This window comes from Musa acuminata, chromosome BXJ1-1 (genome assembly GCF_036884655.1).
Source record: "Musa acuminata AAA Group cultivar baxijiao chromosome BXJ1-1, Cavendish_Baxijiao_AAA, whole genome shotgun sequence".
Classification (NCBI taxonomy): Eukaryota; Viridiplantae; Streptophyta; class Magnoliopsida; order Zingiberales; family Musaceae; genus Musa; species Musa acuminata.
The window spans coordinates 23,193,724-23,211,919 of record NC_088327.1 but is presented as its reverse complement, the minus strand read 5'-3'; the positions used below and the strand labels follow the sequence as shown (position 1 = coordinate 23,211,919).

Here is an 18,196-nt window from a genome sequence, read left to right as displayed (position 1 = left end):
GTTGAGCTCTATAACTTCCGAATTATAGAGATAACATGAAAAGATAGATGTCAGATTCATTCTCTTGTATATACACAAATTGTTTGAGGAATAGGGAATGACTCAATGATGCGAGATATCCAAAAGTCTCTTCCGTGTTAGGATGACTAAAGGGACACCGGTTCAGAACTATGTCCTTAAGATGATTGAGTGGATAGAGAAACTCACAGGATTAGGAATGGTCCTACAGGACAACCTGTGTGTGGATCTTAAGCTTCAGTACCTACCAGATTCTTTTCTTAATTAATCATGAATTTTAATATGAACAAGCTTGAAGTGACTCTCCCTGAGCTCCTTAATATGTTGAGGGAGGCTGAGAGCACTATCAAGAAAGAGAAGCCAGGTTTCTATACTGGTGAGACCAGAAGGAAAATGAAGATAGAAAAGTCTCCTAAGAAGGACAAGGGCAAGGGCAGACTAGGTAAAGCAAAGGTTACTAAGAAGGACCCGACAAATGACAAAGGCTAGTGCTTCCACTACAGCAAAGATGGGCATTAGAAGATGAACAACAAAGATTACCTTACAGAGAATGTGAAATAGAAGCTTGAATAAGCTTCCAGGTACATTCATGATCAATCTCCAATTGTAAGATTTTTGTGATAGTACAAAGGTATTAGATACCGATAGTACTTATCACATCTACAATTCGTTGTAGGTTCTGACAAGACCTAGGAGATTGGTGAGAGGCGAGATGGACCTCAAGATGGGTAATAGAGCAAAAGTTGCTGTAGTGATTGTTGGCGAGGTCGTCTTACATCTGCTTGGTAGAGCTATTATTGCATTGGATGTATGTTATTTTTTTCTTCTATTATCAAAAATATTATTTTTATTTAATATTTGATAGTTAATGGATATAAATTAGTTCTTTAGAACAATGGTTATTCAAAATTATTAGATAATAAGATCATTATGAGAGGAACATGCATAATGGTTTGTTTATGCTAGACATTGCTCCATATATCATGAATATAAGTGCGACCAAGAGAAAACGAGATGAGGTGAATAGTGCATACCTGTGGCATTGTAGACTATGTCATATCCATGAGAGAAAGATTCAAAAGTTTCTAAAGGATGGATATATAGATCCATCTAACTATGAGTCATATACAACTTGCGAGCCTTGCCTTCGTGGATAACTAACCAACTCTACATTTAGTGGAACTAGAGATTTAGCTACTGAGTTGTTGGAACTGATACCTAGTGATATATGTGGTCTCATGTCAACTCTTGTCATAGGTGGTTACTCCTACTTCATTACTTTCACTAATAATTTCTCTAGGTACGGACACGTGTACTTGATTAAGTATAAGTCCAAAGCCTTCAAGAAATTTAGAGAGTATAAGAATGAAATGGTGAACAAGACTAGAAAGAGTATCAAGATTCTTCGATTAGATCGAGGAGGTGAGAATTTGAGTACAAAGTTCACCCAGTTCTTCAAGGACCATGAGATTCTATCCTAATGGACACATTCTTATACATCTCAACTCAATGGTATATCTAAAAGAAGGAATCACACACTATTAGAGATACTACGGTCCATGATAAGTTTCGTCGACCTATCTGTCTCATTCTAGGTATACGCCCTAGAGACCGCAACTTGCCTTTTGAATAGAGTTCCAACTAAATCGGTAGTGTCTATACCATATGAGATATAGAAAGGGAAGAAGCTCAATCATGAGGTTATTAAGATTTGGGACTGCCCTGCCCATAGTAAGAGACAACCTCGACAAGTTGTAATCTAGGATGGAACGGTGTAAGTTCGTGGGATACCCCAAGGAATCTTGTGGGTATTATTTCTATCACCACGAGGACCAAAAGGTCTTTATAGCCAAGAGAGTAGTGTTCCTTACGAAGGAAAACATTCTTAGTGGAGACAATGGGAGTGTGATAGAGTTGAGCGAAGTTAGAGAACCTGGCTCAAGCACCATTCTGTTGAATCTCGAATTTTGATGATAAAATCAATTGATGAAGTTATGATCTAATGTGTGTTTTGAGTGACGCAGGACTAGCTTCGATCATGGAAACACAATTTGATTAAAGCAGGAAGAATCAGACATTGAGCTAGAGTGGAACATATCAGAAGAGTGGACGTCAGAGTGGAACATGTTAGAAGAACCAGACATTGGGTTAGAGTAGAATATATCAGACGTTGGGGCTGTTTTGGGCCAAGTGGAAGGCCCATTCAGTGACCCATATAGCCCCAACAGTACCACCGCCCAGGTTTCCTAGAGACGTACATTGTCTCATAAGCGATTCCACTACCTGACTTAGCGGTACCAATCTTCGGCCTGACGTCCAATCTTCTGAATACAAGGGAGTGTACGTAATAAAACTATTAATCCTTTCTCCCCTTTATCATTGTCAAAAAGAAGGGAATAATACAATATTGTAATTCTTTTTCCTTTACATCAATTTTTAAATCATGACGAAAAAGATAAATTTAAATCAAGAGTAATGAGGTATACAATTCATGAATACAAGGGACTGTACATAATAAAACTCAAGTTTTAACCATCAAGAAGTCAAGTGACATATCATGATTTATTTGGATAAATTTTCTCTTTAGTAACTAACAAAAAGATTCATAGGAGAATAACATATCTTGATTCATGTAGAATAAATCTCAAGTTATAAATATAGAGGAATCAAGAGAAAGAACATGATTCATTAGGATAAATCTTCTCTTTAATGACAAAATCATATGTGAACAAAGAGTAAGGAATCTTGATTTATCATAAAAATCAATAATATAACCATTAATAAACCATCTTCAAGCAAAAAATTTCATTAGTTACAAATGTTAGGATCAATATGACACTAAGAGGGTGGGTGAATTAGTATAGCGATAAAAATTTCGTTGATTCAAAAATTTTTTTTTAATACAATCATTTCGACAAAGCCCATATCGGAAAGTAATTAAAATAATGACTTAGAGTAAATGCAAAGTGTAGAATACAACTAAGTAGTAAAAGAAAGTAGTAAGGAAAGAACACACTGGATTAATAATGGATCGGTCATTATGACCTACATCCACTTATGATTCTTCTTCTGTTGAGGTCACCAGCGTCTACTAATGATCTTCCTTTAATAGGTGAAGACCAACCACCTTCATACAAAGCTTTCTCCTTTTCTTGGGTTTAGGAGACAACCCTTACAACCCTCATACCTCTTCTCTAATGATAACAAGGCTGAAGAAAGAGAGGAGGACACTTAGTACTTTTACAATTCTTTCACACCCTAACACTTTAAGATTTTATTCACAGTTTGATACCCTTCCAAGCAAAAAGGAATGAGATATTTATAGGCCCCAATGGCTTCAGAATTGGAGCCAAAAAGTGTCTCATCCCGGGTTTTCAAGGTACTAGCAGTACCACCCCCAGTACTAGGCGTTACTACTGCCTAACACTCTGACATTGGGCGGTACCACCGCCCAGTCTAGCGATACTACCGTCTGACAAAGCCTTAGAGACTAAGCTTTGGTATTACCATCGCCTAATAGGGTGGTATCATCGCTTGGTAGCATTAACTACCGGTAGTACCACCACCCAAACAACCTAGGAGACCGAGTCTTAAGTTGTGCCACCGTCGGCCCTAGCTTGGGTCACCAAATGGGCCCTTCTCTTGGCCCAATTCAGTCCTAATTTGGGCCCAATTGGTCCCTGACTGAGTTAGTGGGATTACCTCCTAATCCTAACTCAATCTAAGTTCTAACTATGATAATTAAGGCATTAACGAAACAATCTTTGTCCGGTATGTCAATCATTCTTCCGGCAAAGTCTCGACGTGTTAGAGCTAACCCTAGAAAATTTATCCAAGAGTAATTTTGGTAACTCAATAAAGATAATAAAGCAGAAAAATAAAAGAAGACAATAACACCAGATTTACGTGGTTCAGTCAATTGACCTACATCCACGGACGAAGGAGGAGAAAATCACTACTATAAAAGGGACAAATACAAAAATGCTTTAGGAAGATGTTCCTAAGCCATAAAATATCTGAAACTACTAAACAAGAAAAGCCTAAAGCAAACAATTAGGTTTTCTTGTGGTGCATCTGGCTTCAAAGCCTAGGCCTTTATTTATAGTTTAAATAGGAGATACCAAACTTAATTTTCTTGATGTGGGACTATGTGGGACTTGCCAAACTAACAAATCTCCATCTTGGCATGTCCCAGTAAAACTTTTCCACCTTTTTCACAAAAGCCCCAATGGGCAATCACCAACAATGAACACCAACCAAGTCCAAGCACTCTTGAACTTGTAAACCGGAAGAGGCTTCGTAAGCATATCAGTTGGATTATCCTTCGTATGAATTTTCTGAACAAGGACATTTCCCTCAGCAATAGTATTCCATTTGCATCCAACAATTTTCTTACCCGAAGGCGGCTTCACAAGATCCTAAGTTTTATTCTGATGGAGAGATTCTATTTCTTCATTCATCGCAATCAACCACTTAGCGGAATTATCATAAGAAACTGCATCTGAGTAGGTAGTAGGCTCACCAACTTCACTTGTTTCTTCTGCAACAGACAAAACATATGCAACCAAATTTGCATATCTTTGTGGTGGTCGAATATCTCTCCGTGGTCTATCCTTGGCTATGGAATATTCCTCTTCCTCTGGATCATCTGCGTTAGTAGACTCGGGATCATCTACTGACATTCTTTGAGTAGAAGAGTTCGACTGAAAACAATCAGACCTACCAATCTCAAGCTCCACCTGCTTCTGCACACTATCATTTGTACAACTAGTAGATTCCTCTTTGGAAGATAACATAGACAATTCATTAAAAGTAACATCTCTACTGATTATAAATTTTGGGGATTTGAGATCAAAATACCATAATCTGTATCCTTTCACCCCAGAAGCATACCCAAGGAAAATGTATTTTTTCGGTCGAGGCTCTAATTTTCCTTCATTTACATGCATGTATACTAGACACTCAAAAATTTTTAAATCAGAGTAATCAGCAGGAGTACCTGACCAAACTTCCTCCGGAGTTTTAAAGTTAAGTGCTGTAGCAGGAGCACGATTGACAACGTAACAGGCCATATTAATTGCCTCTGCCCAAAAGTCCTTTGTTAACCCTGCATTTGAGATCATACACCTTGCTCTCTCCAAGAGTATTATGTTCATACGTTCAGCCACACTATTTTGCTGAGGTGTCATCCTAATAGTGCGATCCCGAACGATTCCTTCATTTTTGCAGAATTCATTAAAGTCACATTCACAAAATTCCATGTCATTATCTATTCGAAGCCGCTTAATCCGTTTACCTGTTTGCTTCTCAATCAAAGCCTTCCATTGTTTAAAGGTTAGAAAAACATCATTTTTTTGCTTCAGAAAATAAATTCAAACTTTCCTGAAATAATCATCAATGAAAGTCAACATATACCTGGCACCACCCTTAGACTGAACATGAGCTGGACCCCAAAGGTCTGATTGAATATAGTCAAGAGTACCTTTTGTTTTTTGAACTGCCGGAAAATTGAAGCTGACTTTTTTCTGCTTTCCAAAAATATAATGTTCACAAAAATCCAGTGACCCAGTACTCTGTCCGCAAAGAAGACCCCTTTTGCTCAATATGCTCAAATCTTTTTCACTCATATGACCCAAATGCATATGTCATAATTTAGTGATATCAAAATCAGACAATGATGATGACGAGACTGCACCTGAGCCTGTGAAAATAGTTCCCTGCAAAATATATAAGCAACCAGACCTACAAGCTTTCATAACAACAAGGGCACTTCTAGAAACTTTCATAACTCCACCTTCAGCTGCGTATTTACACCCAAGGGCCTCTAGGGTGCCTAAAGAGATGAGATTCTTTTTTAAATCAGGAACATGTCTAACATTAGTGAGCGTCCTCACAATATCATCATGCATTTTAATTCGGATTGTGCCTCTACCAACAACATCACACGCGGCATTATTGCCCATCAAAACAATTCCACCATTACAAGATTCATATGTGGAAAACAAATCTCTATTGGGACACATGTGATAAGAACAACCCGAATCTAAAATCCATTCATTTTTAGACCTCGTCCTGTCATCAGTAGCAAAGAAAATATTTCCAACATTCTCATCAGTTGCTACACTAGCTTCAGCGGACTCAGTAGTTTTCTCAACAATTTTTCCCTTTTGCTTTAATTTATTTTTCAATTTAAAAAAATCAACCTTAATGTGCCCTATTTTATGACAATATCTGCACTCCAAATTTCTATGTCTAGATTTAGATCTAGATTTAGATCTACTACTATCAAATTCTCTTTTATCTGTTCTCCTCTTGATAACCAGACTCTCAGCCTGATTCCCTCTACTTTTCCCAGTGATATCCCTGTCACGCCCCCTCAAATAATATCGATAATATTAAAATTTTCATCACAAACTAATCCAGGATCTAAACTAACATTTGAGGACACTGAAAATCATTCAATCAAATTCACGTCTATAAAACCTGTGTAGTTTATAATCATATATCACATCACTCGATAATTCACATTTATAACAACCCAAGCCAACTTAACAAACATGAACAACATTTATAAATCCACAAGCTAAGTAATTTATACAATCAGAACTCCAACCATTTACCACAAGATCATATCATCGTAAACTAGACTTAACATTCCGAAATTTCAAATAAGAGAGATCTTCTAACACTTTTACAAGGTATATCTATTTCGGTTCATCGACAACATTTCATTACATACAAAATATACTTATACAACAATAACATAATAACCAACAAGACTTGCCCATAATTCTGAATAGCTCTCCACTGCCTCAGCCCAATTCAAACATCTCAAAGAGTGACAAGCTGACTTGAAAGATTTTATATAGCAACGGAGGTAGCTAAAAACAGCTCAGCAAGTGACAAAGCATATTCAGAACAAAAAGAATGATTTCAAACAAGTAGGGTATCATAATGCAAGACAGAATACATGAATTCTCTAGATACCATATCATTAGATACAAAATCATAAGTGTCATGTCATTCAAAACATATTTGGTTCATAATAGATGGAGCATAGAGTAATTGGAGCATATCAATAGCGTACGAGATGTTCCGGAGCATATCAATGGCAAATAGGATATTTCAGAACATATCAGTTCATAGTAAATGGAGCACAGAGTAATTGGAGCATATCAATAGCGTACGAGATGTTCCGGAGCATATCAATAGCGTACGAGATGTTCCGGAGCATATCAATGGTATGCGAAGCATTTTGAAGTATATCAATGGTATAGGAAACATTTTAGAGCATATCAATACAAAATACGAAACAGAAGCTCAGACGTCGTACCCTAGCATAGTGCATGTGAGGTTTAACTCAGTGGTGGCTCCACGCCGTGATGAGTTCTCGACTCCATCCACGGGTAGCCCTTTCCTCCTCGAGCCCTCTCACCCTGCCCAAGTGCTAGGTCGACTCTGAATTTTATATCAAACAGATAGAAGGTGAAGTGGGATTCCAAACATAATATGGTCTATCCATTTCTGAATGACCACCAAACATAATCTAGAGCATCGCGGGCTCTAAGCACATACCCTTTACCATTTCTGGCAAATGTCCAAATAATCCCACAAACACCAGAGTACAAAAGGGTATTGTGAACAATAAATTGGGATATATCGGAAGCACATGTGGAACAACGAAATGTACATGTGCCTTTATGAAACATTACGATACAAACATGAAGTTTACATAACAGATTTAGGTATCCAAATACATGTAGGACAAGAGCATTCAAGAATTCAAAGCAGTAATATAAAACTCAATTGAACAAGAAAGCTAAATGAAATCAATTTCCAAAGGAATGAAACCAGAATATGTGAAATAGACCAAAGCTCGATTTCTAGCAGAATTCAAGAGGCACATTGAACAAATGATTCAAACTATCAATTATGCTCCAATATACTCAAGAAAGCTATCAAAAGAAAGGTTTATGAGTCTATATTCTGATCAAATAAGTTTTGGCCAAATCAGAGGTCAATACATGAAGTTATAATCATAACTAGGTAGAAAGGTCAGAATCTCAGAAGTTTCACAGATTCGGATCGATACGTCTAAACAGGAGATGTATCAAATGCAAGGCTAGAACAATTCAAAGTTCCTCATATTCAAAGCAAATGTAGAGATAAAATTGCAGTAAGGAAAGATCATGACACTTACAATAGGAAAGATTAGAAAGCTTACAATAGGAAGGATCGGAACACTTGCAATAGAAAGGATCGAAACACTTGCCTTTCAAAGATTTTGATCCGAAGATCCAAAGAAGGTGTCAGCCCAAATCCTTCTACTTTTCCTCCGTGTCCTCTCCTTGTTCCGTGTTCTACATATGTCTTCTCTTTTTCCTCCACAACTGCAGCTCATGCAGAACATAGAGGCATAGTCACCTGCTCTCTCTTACTCTCATTCCTTTTTTCTTTTCCCAAACGCAGCTGCCACAACCACCGCCGCTGCCGCTGCCATAGTCGCAGCCCCTTTCACCACACTGCCTTCTTCCTCCCCTTCTTTCGCAGACACAGCTGCTGCATAAGCAGTCGCTGCCGCCGCGGCCGCAATCCCGTCCGCAGCCCCTTTTTTCCCCCTTTCCTTTCTTTTCTTTCCCAGCTGCAACTGCCGTAGTCGCAGTCGCAGCCATGGCCGCAGCCACCACAACCGCAGCCTCTTCTTCCTCCCCTCCTCTATTTCCTCTCCTTCTCTTCCAGCTGCAGCTGCCACTGCCACTGCCACTGCCACTGCCGCAGCTGCCACCCCTTCTCCTCTTCCTCTCCTTCCCTTTCTCTTCTTCTTCCTTTCCTTCTCTTCTTTCCCAGCTGCAACTGCTGCAGTCGCGACCGCAGCCACGGCCGCAACCTCTTCTTCCTCCCCTGCTCATCTTCCTCTCCTTCTTCTCTTCCAGCTGCAGCTGCCATCGCCGCAGCCGCAGCCCCTTCTTCCCCTTCTCTTCTTCCTCTCCTTCCCTTCTTCCTTCCTCTTCCTCTTTCCCTGCCACAGCTGCAGCTGCCACAGCCGCAGCCGCAGCCGCAGCTGCTTCTTTCCCTTCTCCTCTTCCTTCTCCTTCCTTTCTTCTTCTTCTCTTCTTCCTCACCTTCTCTTCCAGCTGCAGCTGCCACCGCCGCAGTCGCAGCTCCTCCTTTCCCTTCTCTTCTTCTTCTCCTCTTCTTCTTCCCTCCTCCTCCCCGGCGTCACACACACCCTCTCCTCTGTTTCCTCTGCAGGAAACAGAGGTATCACAACCTCTTCTCCTGCTTCCTCGTCTCTTCCTCTTCTTCTTCTCCTCTTCGAACGCCCCACACCTCTCCTCTGTTTCCACCTGCAGGAAACAGAGGTGCTGCAGCCCTAGCTGCTGCCACCTCTCGCTCCTCTCCCTCTTCCCTCTCTTTTCCCTCTTCTTCTCCTTCTCTTCTTCTCCTCTTCCCTTTTCCTCCCCAACGCCACACACCTCCTCGCTGCAGCCTTGCCGCAGCTATCCTCCTCTCTTCTTCTTCTTCTTCTTCTTCTTCTTCTTCTCTTCTCCTTCTTCTTCCTCTCTTCTTCTCCCCACGCCCCACCGCTCCTCTCTCTCTTCGAGAAACAAAGAGCGTGGGAGGCGATGGGATAAAACCGAAATTTTCGATTTTCTTTATTTTTTTCTTTTTGCAACTTAACAGTTTAGTCCTTGAAATTTCTATATTTTCATATAGGTCCTCTAGTTTACATATAAATCCTTATTAATAAATTTTCAAAAGTGAGGGATATTACAATCCCTGTCTATCTGCTCCTTAGATTTTAGTACAGATTTAATTTCCTGATATGAAATTGTTTCTTTTCCATAAATCATAGTATTACGGAAATGCTTAAAAGATTGGGGAAGAGAACACAAAAGTAATAGAGCTTTATCCTTATCATCAATTTTTGCATATATATTCTCCAAATTCATAACTAAGGAATCAAATTGATCGGGTCTTCTTATCCATACCCGCAAAATCTTCCTTTAACGTACCATCTGGAATGTTCTCAACCCCCTATAGTGCCAAATCAACTCCATCTTGAATCAGAATGGCCTCCATCTTGAGTTGCCACATGCCGAAGTTGACATTTCTGTCGAATTTCTCGACAACGATCTTTGTTATTGTCATTGTTGCCAAAAGATCCCGAAACCAAGCTCTGATACCAGTTTGTTAGAACTAGCCCTATGAAATTTACCAAAGGGTAATTTTGGTAACCTAATAAGGACAATAAAGCAGAAAAATAAAAGAAGACAATAATACCAGATTTACGTGGTTCGGTCAATTGACCTACATCCACGGACGAAGGAGGAGTAAATCACTACTATAAAAGGGACAATTACAAATGCCTTAGGAAGATGTTCCTAGGCCATAAAACATCTGAAACTACTAAACAAGAAAAGCCTAAAGCAAACAATTAGGTTTTCTTATGGTGTATCTGACTTCAAAGCCCAGACCCTTATTTATAGTTTAAACAGGAGATACCAAACTTGATTTTCCTGATGTAGGACTATGTGGGACTTGCCAAACTAACACGACGCACTTCCAGTGAACTCTCAACACGCTTTTGGTGAACTCCCGATGAACTCTTGGCGAACTCTCGACAAACTCTCAGCGAGCTCCTGACAAACTCTCGGTGAGCTCCCGACGAACTCTCGACGAACTCCCAATAAGCTCTCGGTGAACTCCCGACGAACTCTCGGCGAGCTCCCAACGAACTCTCAGCGAGGTCCCCGATAAGCTCTTTGGTTCCTTGATGAGGTATCTTCAAGGAACCAAAGAGTACATGCTTATTTATAGACACAGATAATCTGGATGTGATTGGTTACTCAAATTTAGACTACGCCGGTTGTGTTGATTCTCATAAATCTATATCATGATATATTTTTATGATGGTTGGTGAAACTATTTCTTGGAGAAGCATCAAGCAGACCTTGACTGCTACTTCTACCATGAAAGTTGAGTTTGTCTCCTATTTTGAGGCTGCTTCACATGGTGTATGGTATAAGAGTTTCATTTTTAGACTTAAAATCATGGATTCTATTGCTAGGCTATTAAGAATTTTCTGTGATAATTCAACTGTTGTCTTTATGGCTAAAAATAATAAAAGTCGAAGTTGAAGTAAATACATTGACATTAAGTATTTAGTAATAATAGAATATGTAAAAGAAAAGAAAGTGGTCATTGAGCATTTTAGCACTGAATTGATGATTGCTGATCTTTTGACTAAAGGCATGCCACCTCTGAAATTCAAGGATCATGTAGAGAAAATAAATTTGGTTCCACTTTGTAATTATATATATGTATATATATATGTATATATGTAAATATATATATATATACATGTATATATATATATATGTATATGTATATGTATATATATATATATGTATATGTATATGTATATATATACATATATATATATATATGTATATGCATATGTATATATATACATTGTGATATTTTCTCATTCATGTGTATATTAAATTGAGAAAATATATTTATACTGGACTAAGAATAAACATAAGGTTTATTCATTAAGCAAAATTACCATACTAAGATTAATTCTCAAGAAACTAAATACATCATGATATATGGATGATAATACTCGCTCTTAGAGGACTTACACTATGATTCATTTATTTATTTCTTAAAAAAATTATTCGATAAAAATTAATTTAAATTATTAAGAACCAAATGGGAGAACCTTTATACCCCCTTTTTACAAAGCTTCCCTCACACTCTCCCTTAGAACGGTCTCTAAACTTTAGGAGGAGGGACTCTATACTTTACAAGGGTTTTCAACTCTAGAAACATAGAGTTTTTTGTTCACTTTTCTTACTACTCCATGCAGAAATAGCTGGGGTATTTATAGACCCCAAATGACTTCAAATCTTGGAGCCAAAATTTAAATCTCTGAAATTTTGGGGTACCGGCGATACCACCGCCTGTATTGGGCGGTACCACCGCTTGCAGCCTGACACTGGGTGGTACCACTGCCCAGTCTGACGGTACCACCGCCCAGACTAGCGGTACCACCGCTTGACACAGTCTCTGCCTGACATAGTCTCGGAGATTGTGCCACGACGGTGCCACCTGTTGGGTCACTGTTTGGGCCTTTCACTTGGCCCAATAGAGCCCAAACTTGGGCCCAACTATCCCCTAATTGGGTTGGCCCAATTTCTTCCTAATTATGTGCTAACTACAAAATTTAAGGCATACAATAAACTAAATAAGTCCGGTAAGTCTAGGTTTCTTCCGGCGATCTTCCGACGAATTTTCGACGATCTCTCGGTAATGTTCCAACGGACTATTGAATCTCAGATTTTGATGATGAAACTAATTGATTGTGTTTAGATGTTTAACTGCATTTTGAGTGATGCAGGTCTACTCGATCAGGATTAGACAATTGACGCAGGAGGAATTGATGTTGCGCCGGAGGAGATCACGTTAAGATAATGGACGGCAGAAGGCTTTGGAAGTCGGGCATCGGGCCAAGGAGAGCGGAATTACAGCAAGGATATCGGGGTTGCGGAGGTCAACCGCCGATTGGTCAACAAGCCGCAAGAGAGCACGATGCGCTGAAGAATCGGACGAAGTGCCAACCAATGACATGCCGGGCAACAAAATGTCAATTCGCATTGTAATAATTGTCTAGATCGGAGTAGAGTTTTGGCTTGTGTGTGCAGGATTAACTACGATAACGATGAAGACATAAAGCGAAACAAAGTGTCGGAGTCAAGCGCGAAGGATTCGTTGCAAGTTCGAGAGTTCGACGGAAGTCCGAAGGTTCGTCGGGAATGCTACCGGAACTAGCTGAGAATGAGTAGGGAGCTTGCCGAAGGGTTTTCGGAAGCTCGCCGGAAGGTTCGTTGGAAGTTCGCGGAGCTTGCCGAGAAAGATCGGAGCTTGCCAAAGAAGCTCGTTGGAACTCGCCAAGATCAAATCGTGAAGTCTAGGAGCTTGCTGGGAGTCCGCCGGAAGAAATCCGAGGGTGTATCGGAAGTCCGCCGGAAGTTCGCCGAAAAGCTCGCCGGAAGGAAACTTGACGTTGCCGATTAAAAATTTACTTGGGACTATCTCTTAAGCGTGTAGTTTGTATGTAATTAGGGTTAGGATTAAGGGTTAATCCTATAACCCAGTTAGGGGCCAATTGGGCTCGAGTTCGGACTGGTTTGGGCCAAGTTTGGAGCCTAACTAGTGAGCTAAAATAGTGTAGGCGGTGGCACCGCCAGATTAGGTGGTGGCACCGCCCAGAACCCGAGAACCGAGCGGTGGCACCGCTGGACTGAGCGGTGGCACCGCCCAGCACCCGAGAGGTCCGGCGGTGGCACCGCCGGTACACTGTCAGTGTCAGACACTGATAGGCGGTGGCACCGCCACCGACAGGCGGTTGCACCGCCAGCCTCGGAAACCCAAGAGAATTCAAAATTTGGAGCCCAAATTTGAATCCTCTTGGGGCCTATAAATGCCCCTCAATTCTCAGTAGAGAACACAACCTTTGAGAAGCAAGAGATTGAGATAAAAGTCTTAGCAAAGCCTTTAGCATGTTTTTGTTTTCAATAGCTTGAGTGTTCACCTCCCTCTTTCTCTTTGAAAATTTGTAAGAGTGTGAACTACTTGTAAAAGGTTGTAAGAGGGGTATTTGTCCTTCCCCTTCAAAGTGATTTGCTAGTGGAAGTTGGGAGCCTCATTGGAGAAGGCTTCGCAAGTGGATGTAGGTCATTTTAATCGAACCACTTTAAATTGGTGCGTTCCTTGAATGTGTGAGTTCTTACTTTTTTGAAACCATTATTTACATAGTAGCAAGCTTTCGGTTTAAATCTTCTCACTTTACTCGAGTTACTTTCTCGTCATTGACGAATTGAAATCTCTACGCATTTACGAAATCGTTTTTAAACTTACAAGTTTTAATCCGCTGCACTAATTCACCCCCCCCCCTCTTAGTACCGCTCCGATCCTAACAATTGGTATCAGAGCCTAGTATTTCTCATTTCGGATTTACACCCGAGAGAAATGACTCTTCATGGCTTTCAAGAGGGCTTATCGGTTGTTCGTCCACCGTTGTTTAACGAATTGGACTATACTTATGGGAAAACTTAAATGAGAGTTTTTTTATTTCTATGAATTTGGATTTATGGAATATTGTTGAAAACAGTTTTCAACTTTCCTCTTAACCGATGAACGAATGGTCGGATTTGGAGAAGAAGTATTTTTCTTTAAACGCAAAGACTATGAATGCCTTATTTTGCGCTTTGGACAAAAATGAGTTCAATCGGATTTCTACATGCGAAACGGTTTTTGATATTTGGCGAACACTTGAAATCACGCACGAGGGAACTAGTAGAGTCAAAGACTCAAAAGTTAATATTTTATTGCATGTTTTTGAGCTTTTTCGAATGCAACCAAGCGAGACTATAGGCGACATGTACACCCGTTTCACGGATGTCGTCAATAATCTAAGAGTTCTTGGTAAATCTTTTTCGAATTTTGATCTCGTAAGCAAGATCTTAAGATCCCTTCCAAAAAATTGGGATTCTAAAATAACTGCAATACAAGAGACAAAAAATTTAAATGATTTTCCATTAGAAGAATTAATCGGGTCATTAATGACCTATGAAATGACACTTTTGGAACATTTTGAACCCGATGAACACTTGAACCACCTTCCAAAGAACAGGAAGGATTTGGAACTCCAGACAAATGAATACCACTTGAGCGATGACTCAAGTGATGAGGACAATAATGAACTTGAACTTCGAACACTAAATCTTAATAAGTTTATTAAACAAAAATCTAAAATAAACAATGAACTTGAACGGAGGAAGATGCTAAAGAAGAGGAAGACAACCAAGGATGAATCAAAAACTTCCAAAGGTGAAACGGTGAATTGGGCTTTGACGAGCTTCGACTAGAAGGTAAGTAACTCAACTTTCTTGAATTATTTTGAAATTACTTGAAGTCTTTCATGAGTGCTTAATTTAGATAGTAGGAATAGGAAATAAAAAATTATTTTTTAAAAATTATATTATGTTTTTCTTTTTAGCATCTTTGAAAAATTAAAAAATTGATCATGAAAAGTATATTGCTAAGGTTTCATGCATGTTATGTTTTGAAATGTTGAATGATGTATGCAACATTAGGGATGATAATTATATAATATGTGATAGTGCTTAGGATTAATCCATGCATGTGTATCTTGATGATTTTACACTATCACATGCCTTAATAACATGTTGGAAATTATGTGTTTTGGATACAAAATTTTCCATGATCATGAGCATGTTTTAACTTCATGATTGAATTTGAAAATCTATAGCAAAACCATATCTGAATGCATGAAAGTGTTCAATTTCATTTTCGGATTTTCTTGATCCTAACAATTCATTTTTGAGAATCTATTGATCTTGATGGTTTTATGACGAAATTCATTTTTCGATCCTAAACGTTGATGCATGTTTTTATTTAACATAAATGAAAAAGCATGCTAACATGAAATCAATCACTTAAAATGAAATACTTAAAAAAAGAAAAATATATTATCAATGAAATCATGAATCTACTTATGTTACGAATTTTGTGAGCCATAAAAATGATTTTGATAATTTGAATTTGAGATGAGTTTTATCAAAATCATGATCTTGATTTCTTGGAATAACATGAGATTTCCCTTGATGATCATCTCGATTATTTATGAGGAGGTTTTTCATAAAGAAATCATGTCTTTTGGTATTCACATGTTTAAATCTTTTATGATATGATCTTTATGCAATTCCTTGTATTCATGAAATGTTTTCTCATCACCCAACTAATTCTTCTTGATATTCTTTATGTGATGATATGAATACATGAAATATTCATAAATTTGTAATGATACATGCAATACTTATGATAATGATGTACATGATGTATTACATATGATATGTATCATGAATGCTTTAAATGATGAATGTTTGATATCATTATCAACATGTTGATAAATGCTTAAAAATTTTAATGCTTGAATATCATGTATGATATACTCATAATGATGATTTACTTATTTATATCATGCATGAAAAATGAAATGTATGGTTTTGAAAATGTGCATGTTTTAATTTGAAAATATAATGATAAGATTGATACTTACCTTTGTCATGATTTAGAAATTGACATAAAGGGTTTTCCCTTCTTTTTGACATTGACAAAGGGGGAGAAATATCGCTAGCTCATCTTGCAAAATTTAGAAACATACACTTTGCAAAGGAATAAAAAATGACACTTCTCAAAAGAGAAGAAAGAGCTTGCTTTCTTGAACATCTTTAATTTGCTAGCTAGCATAATGTACAATTTGCTATCTTGAACATTACAAAGAAATGCTATCATGCACATCGCAAAGAAAAGCAAATATGCTAACTTGCAAATCTTTAAATTTGCTAGCTTGTATGTAGTAAAACTTGCATATCGTAAAAATTGCTAGCTTATAGAGAAGCAAACAGTTGCTATCTCAAGAAAAGCATAAATGCTAAACTTGCACATCTTTAATTGCTACATTGCATGATGATAAAACTTGATATTATATTTTTTTCATACAATGTATTGAACTTTTTATCTCTAAACACTTGATACTTGGAATATTTTAAAATGTGATCTTGATAAGAATGTTTCAAGTTGCTCTTTGTGCTATATCTTTTCAAATGAATCATGAGCCTTGATATTATATATTTCATAATATAGAAATAACAAGATTTCTTTGCCTTGTATGCCTTATGTGATGATTGTACATCAATTTGCTTTATTATGAATTATATGAATCTTGATCGTGAACTTGTTAAAAAGAATTTTAATGAACCATGAATCATATCTTTGGTATTCATGAATTGATCCTTATTGATATATTTCATGAATTCTTTGCATATTTAGCTTGTTGAATGGTTGAAATTTTTAGCCATTGAGTCCTTCCTTTCTTTTTGACTTTGATAAAGGGGGAGAAGGTTTTGCTAGCTTGTGCATTAAAAATGAAAGTAAACTTCCTAGCATGCTAAGGAAGTAAAACTTGCAAGCTTGCACTTCTCAAAAAGAGAAGAAAGATCTTGCCTATCGAAAGAAGCAAAAAGTGCAAAACTTAGAAAACTTGCAACAAAATTGCTCTTGCCATGCTTTGTATAAAAAATAGGTTGATATCCTTAAAAACATCGCATTAATTTTTTTAGTGTATCGCAATGTATCACATGTACCGCAAATTAAAATTTTTGAGACTATTATCATATCATGTTTAACAATTGATATCTTTCATTGATATGATAAATTATCATCTCATGATGTATCGCATAATGATATCATGATTTGCGATTGTATCATGTGATCCTTGGTGAATTTGTTGTACCTTGGATTTTGATGATGAAGTCAATTGTCATTTGTTATCTAATCCATAGGTTGAGATAAGTATGCAGGATTAACTACAATGAAAGTAAGACATGCAGAAGGAGTTGAGCCGGAGTCAAGACTATGATCACGTTGGGAGTTCGAGATTCGACGGAAGTCCGGACGGTCGTCGGAGGTTCTGCGGGAACAAATCCGAAAAGTCCAGGAGCTTGCCAAAGAAGCTCGTCGGAACTCGCCAAGTGGATCGTCACAAGTCTAGGAGTTTGCCGGGAGTCCGTCGGAGCATCGCTGGAGGTCCGTTGGATGTTTGCCGGAAGTTCGCCGGAAGCTCGCTGAAAGAAGCGATTGACACACCGGAAGCAAGCTGTAGTAAATGTCTTAAGAATTTCGTAGTTAGCACGATGATTAAGTTAGAAATGGGAGGCGATCCCATTAACTTAATCTTGGGGCAATTGGGCTCTTGATAGACCCAAATTGGGCCGAATGGATCAGCCCATTCGGAGCCAGATTTCTTGGCCAGAGGTGGCACCGCCTGGGTCGCGGTGGCACCGCCCAGGGCTCAGTCTCCGAGCTCTGGCTGGGCGGTGCAACCGCCTCTAACAGAGGTGCAACCGCCTGAGCTCGGTCTCCGAGCTCTGGCAGGAGGTGCAACCACCCCTGACAGGAGGTGGCACTGCCCAGAGGCTTAGTCTTCGAGCTTTGCCAAGCGGTGCAACCACCCCAGTCAGGCGGTGCAACCGCCAGACCCAGGAATTCCGGGAATTGATAGTTTTGAGCTCGAAATTCAAACTGG

At 38.7% G+C, this 18,196-nt stretch overlaps 1 pseudogene; it reads left to right on the top strand.

Annotated features, from left to right (window-relative positions):
* LOC135679469 (uncharacterized) overlaps window positions 1–18,196 on the top strand; it is a 69,375-nt pseudogene that overhangs the window by 30,554 nt on the left and 20,625 nt on the right.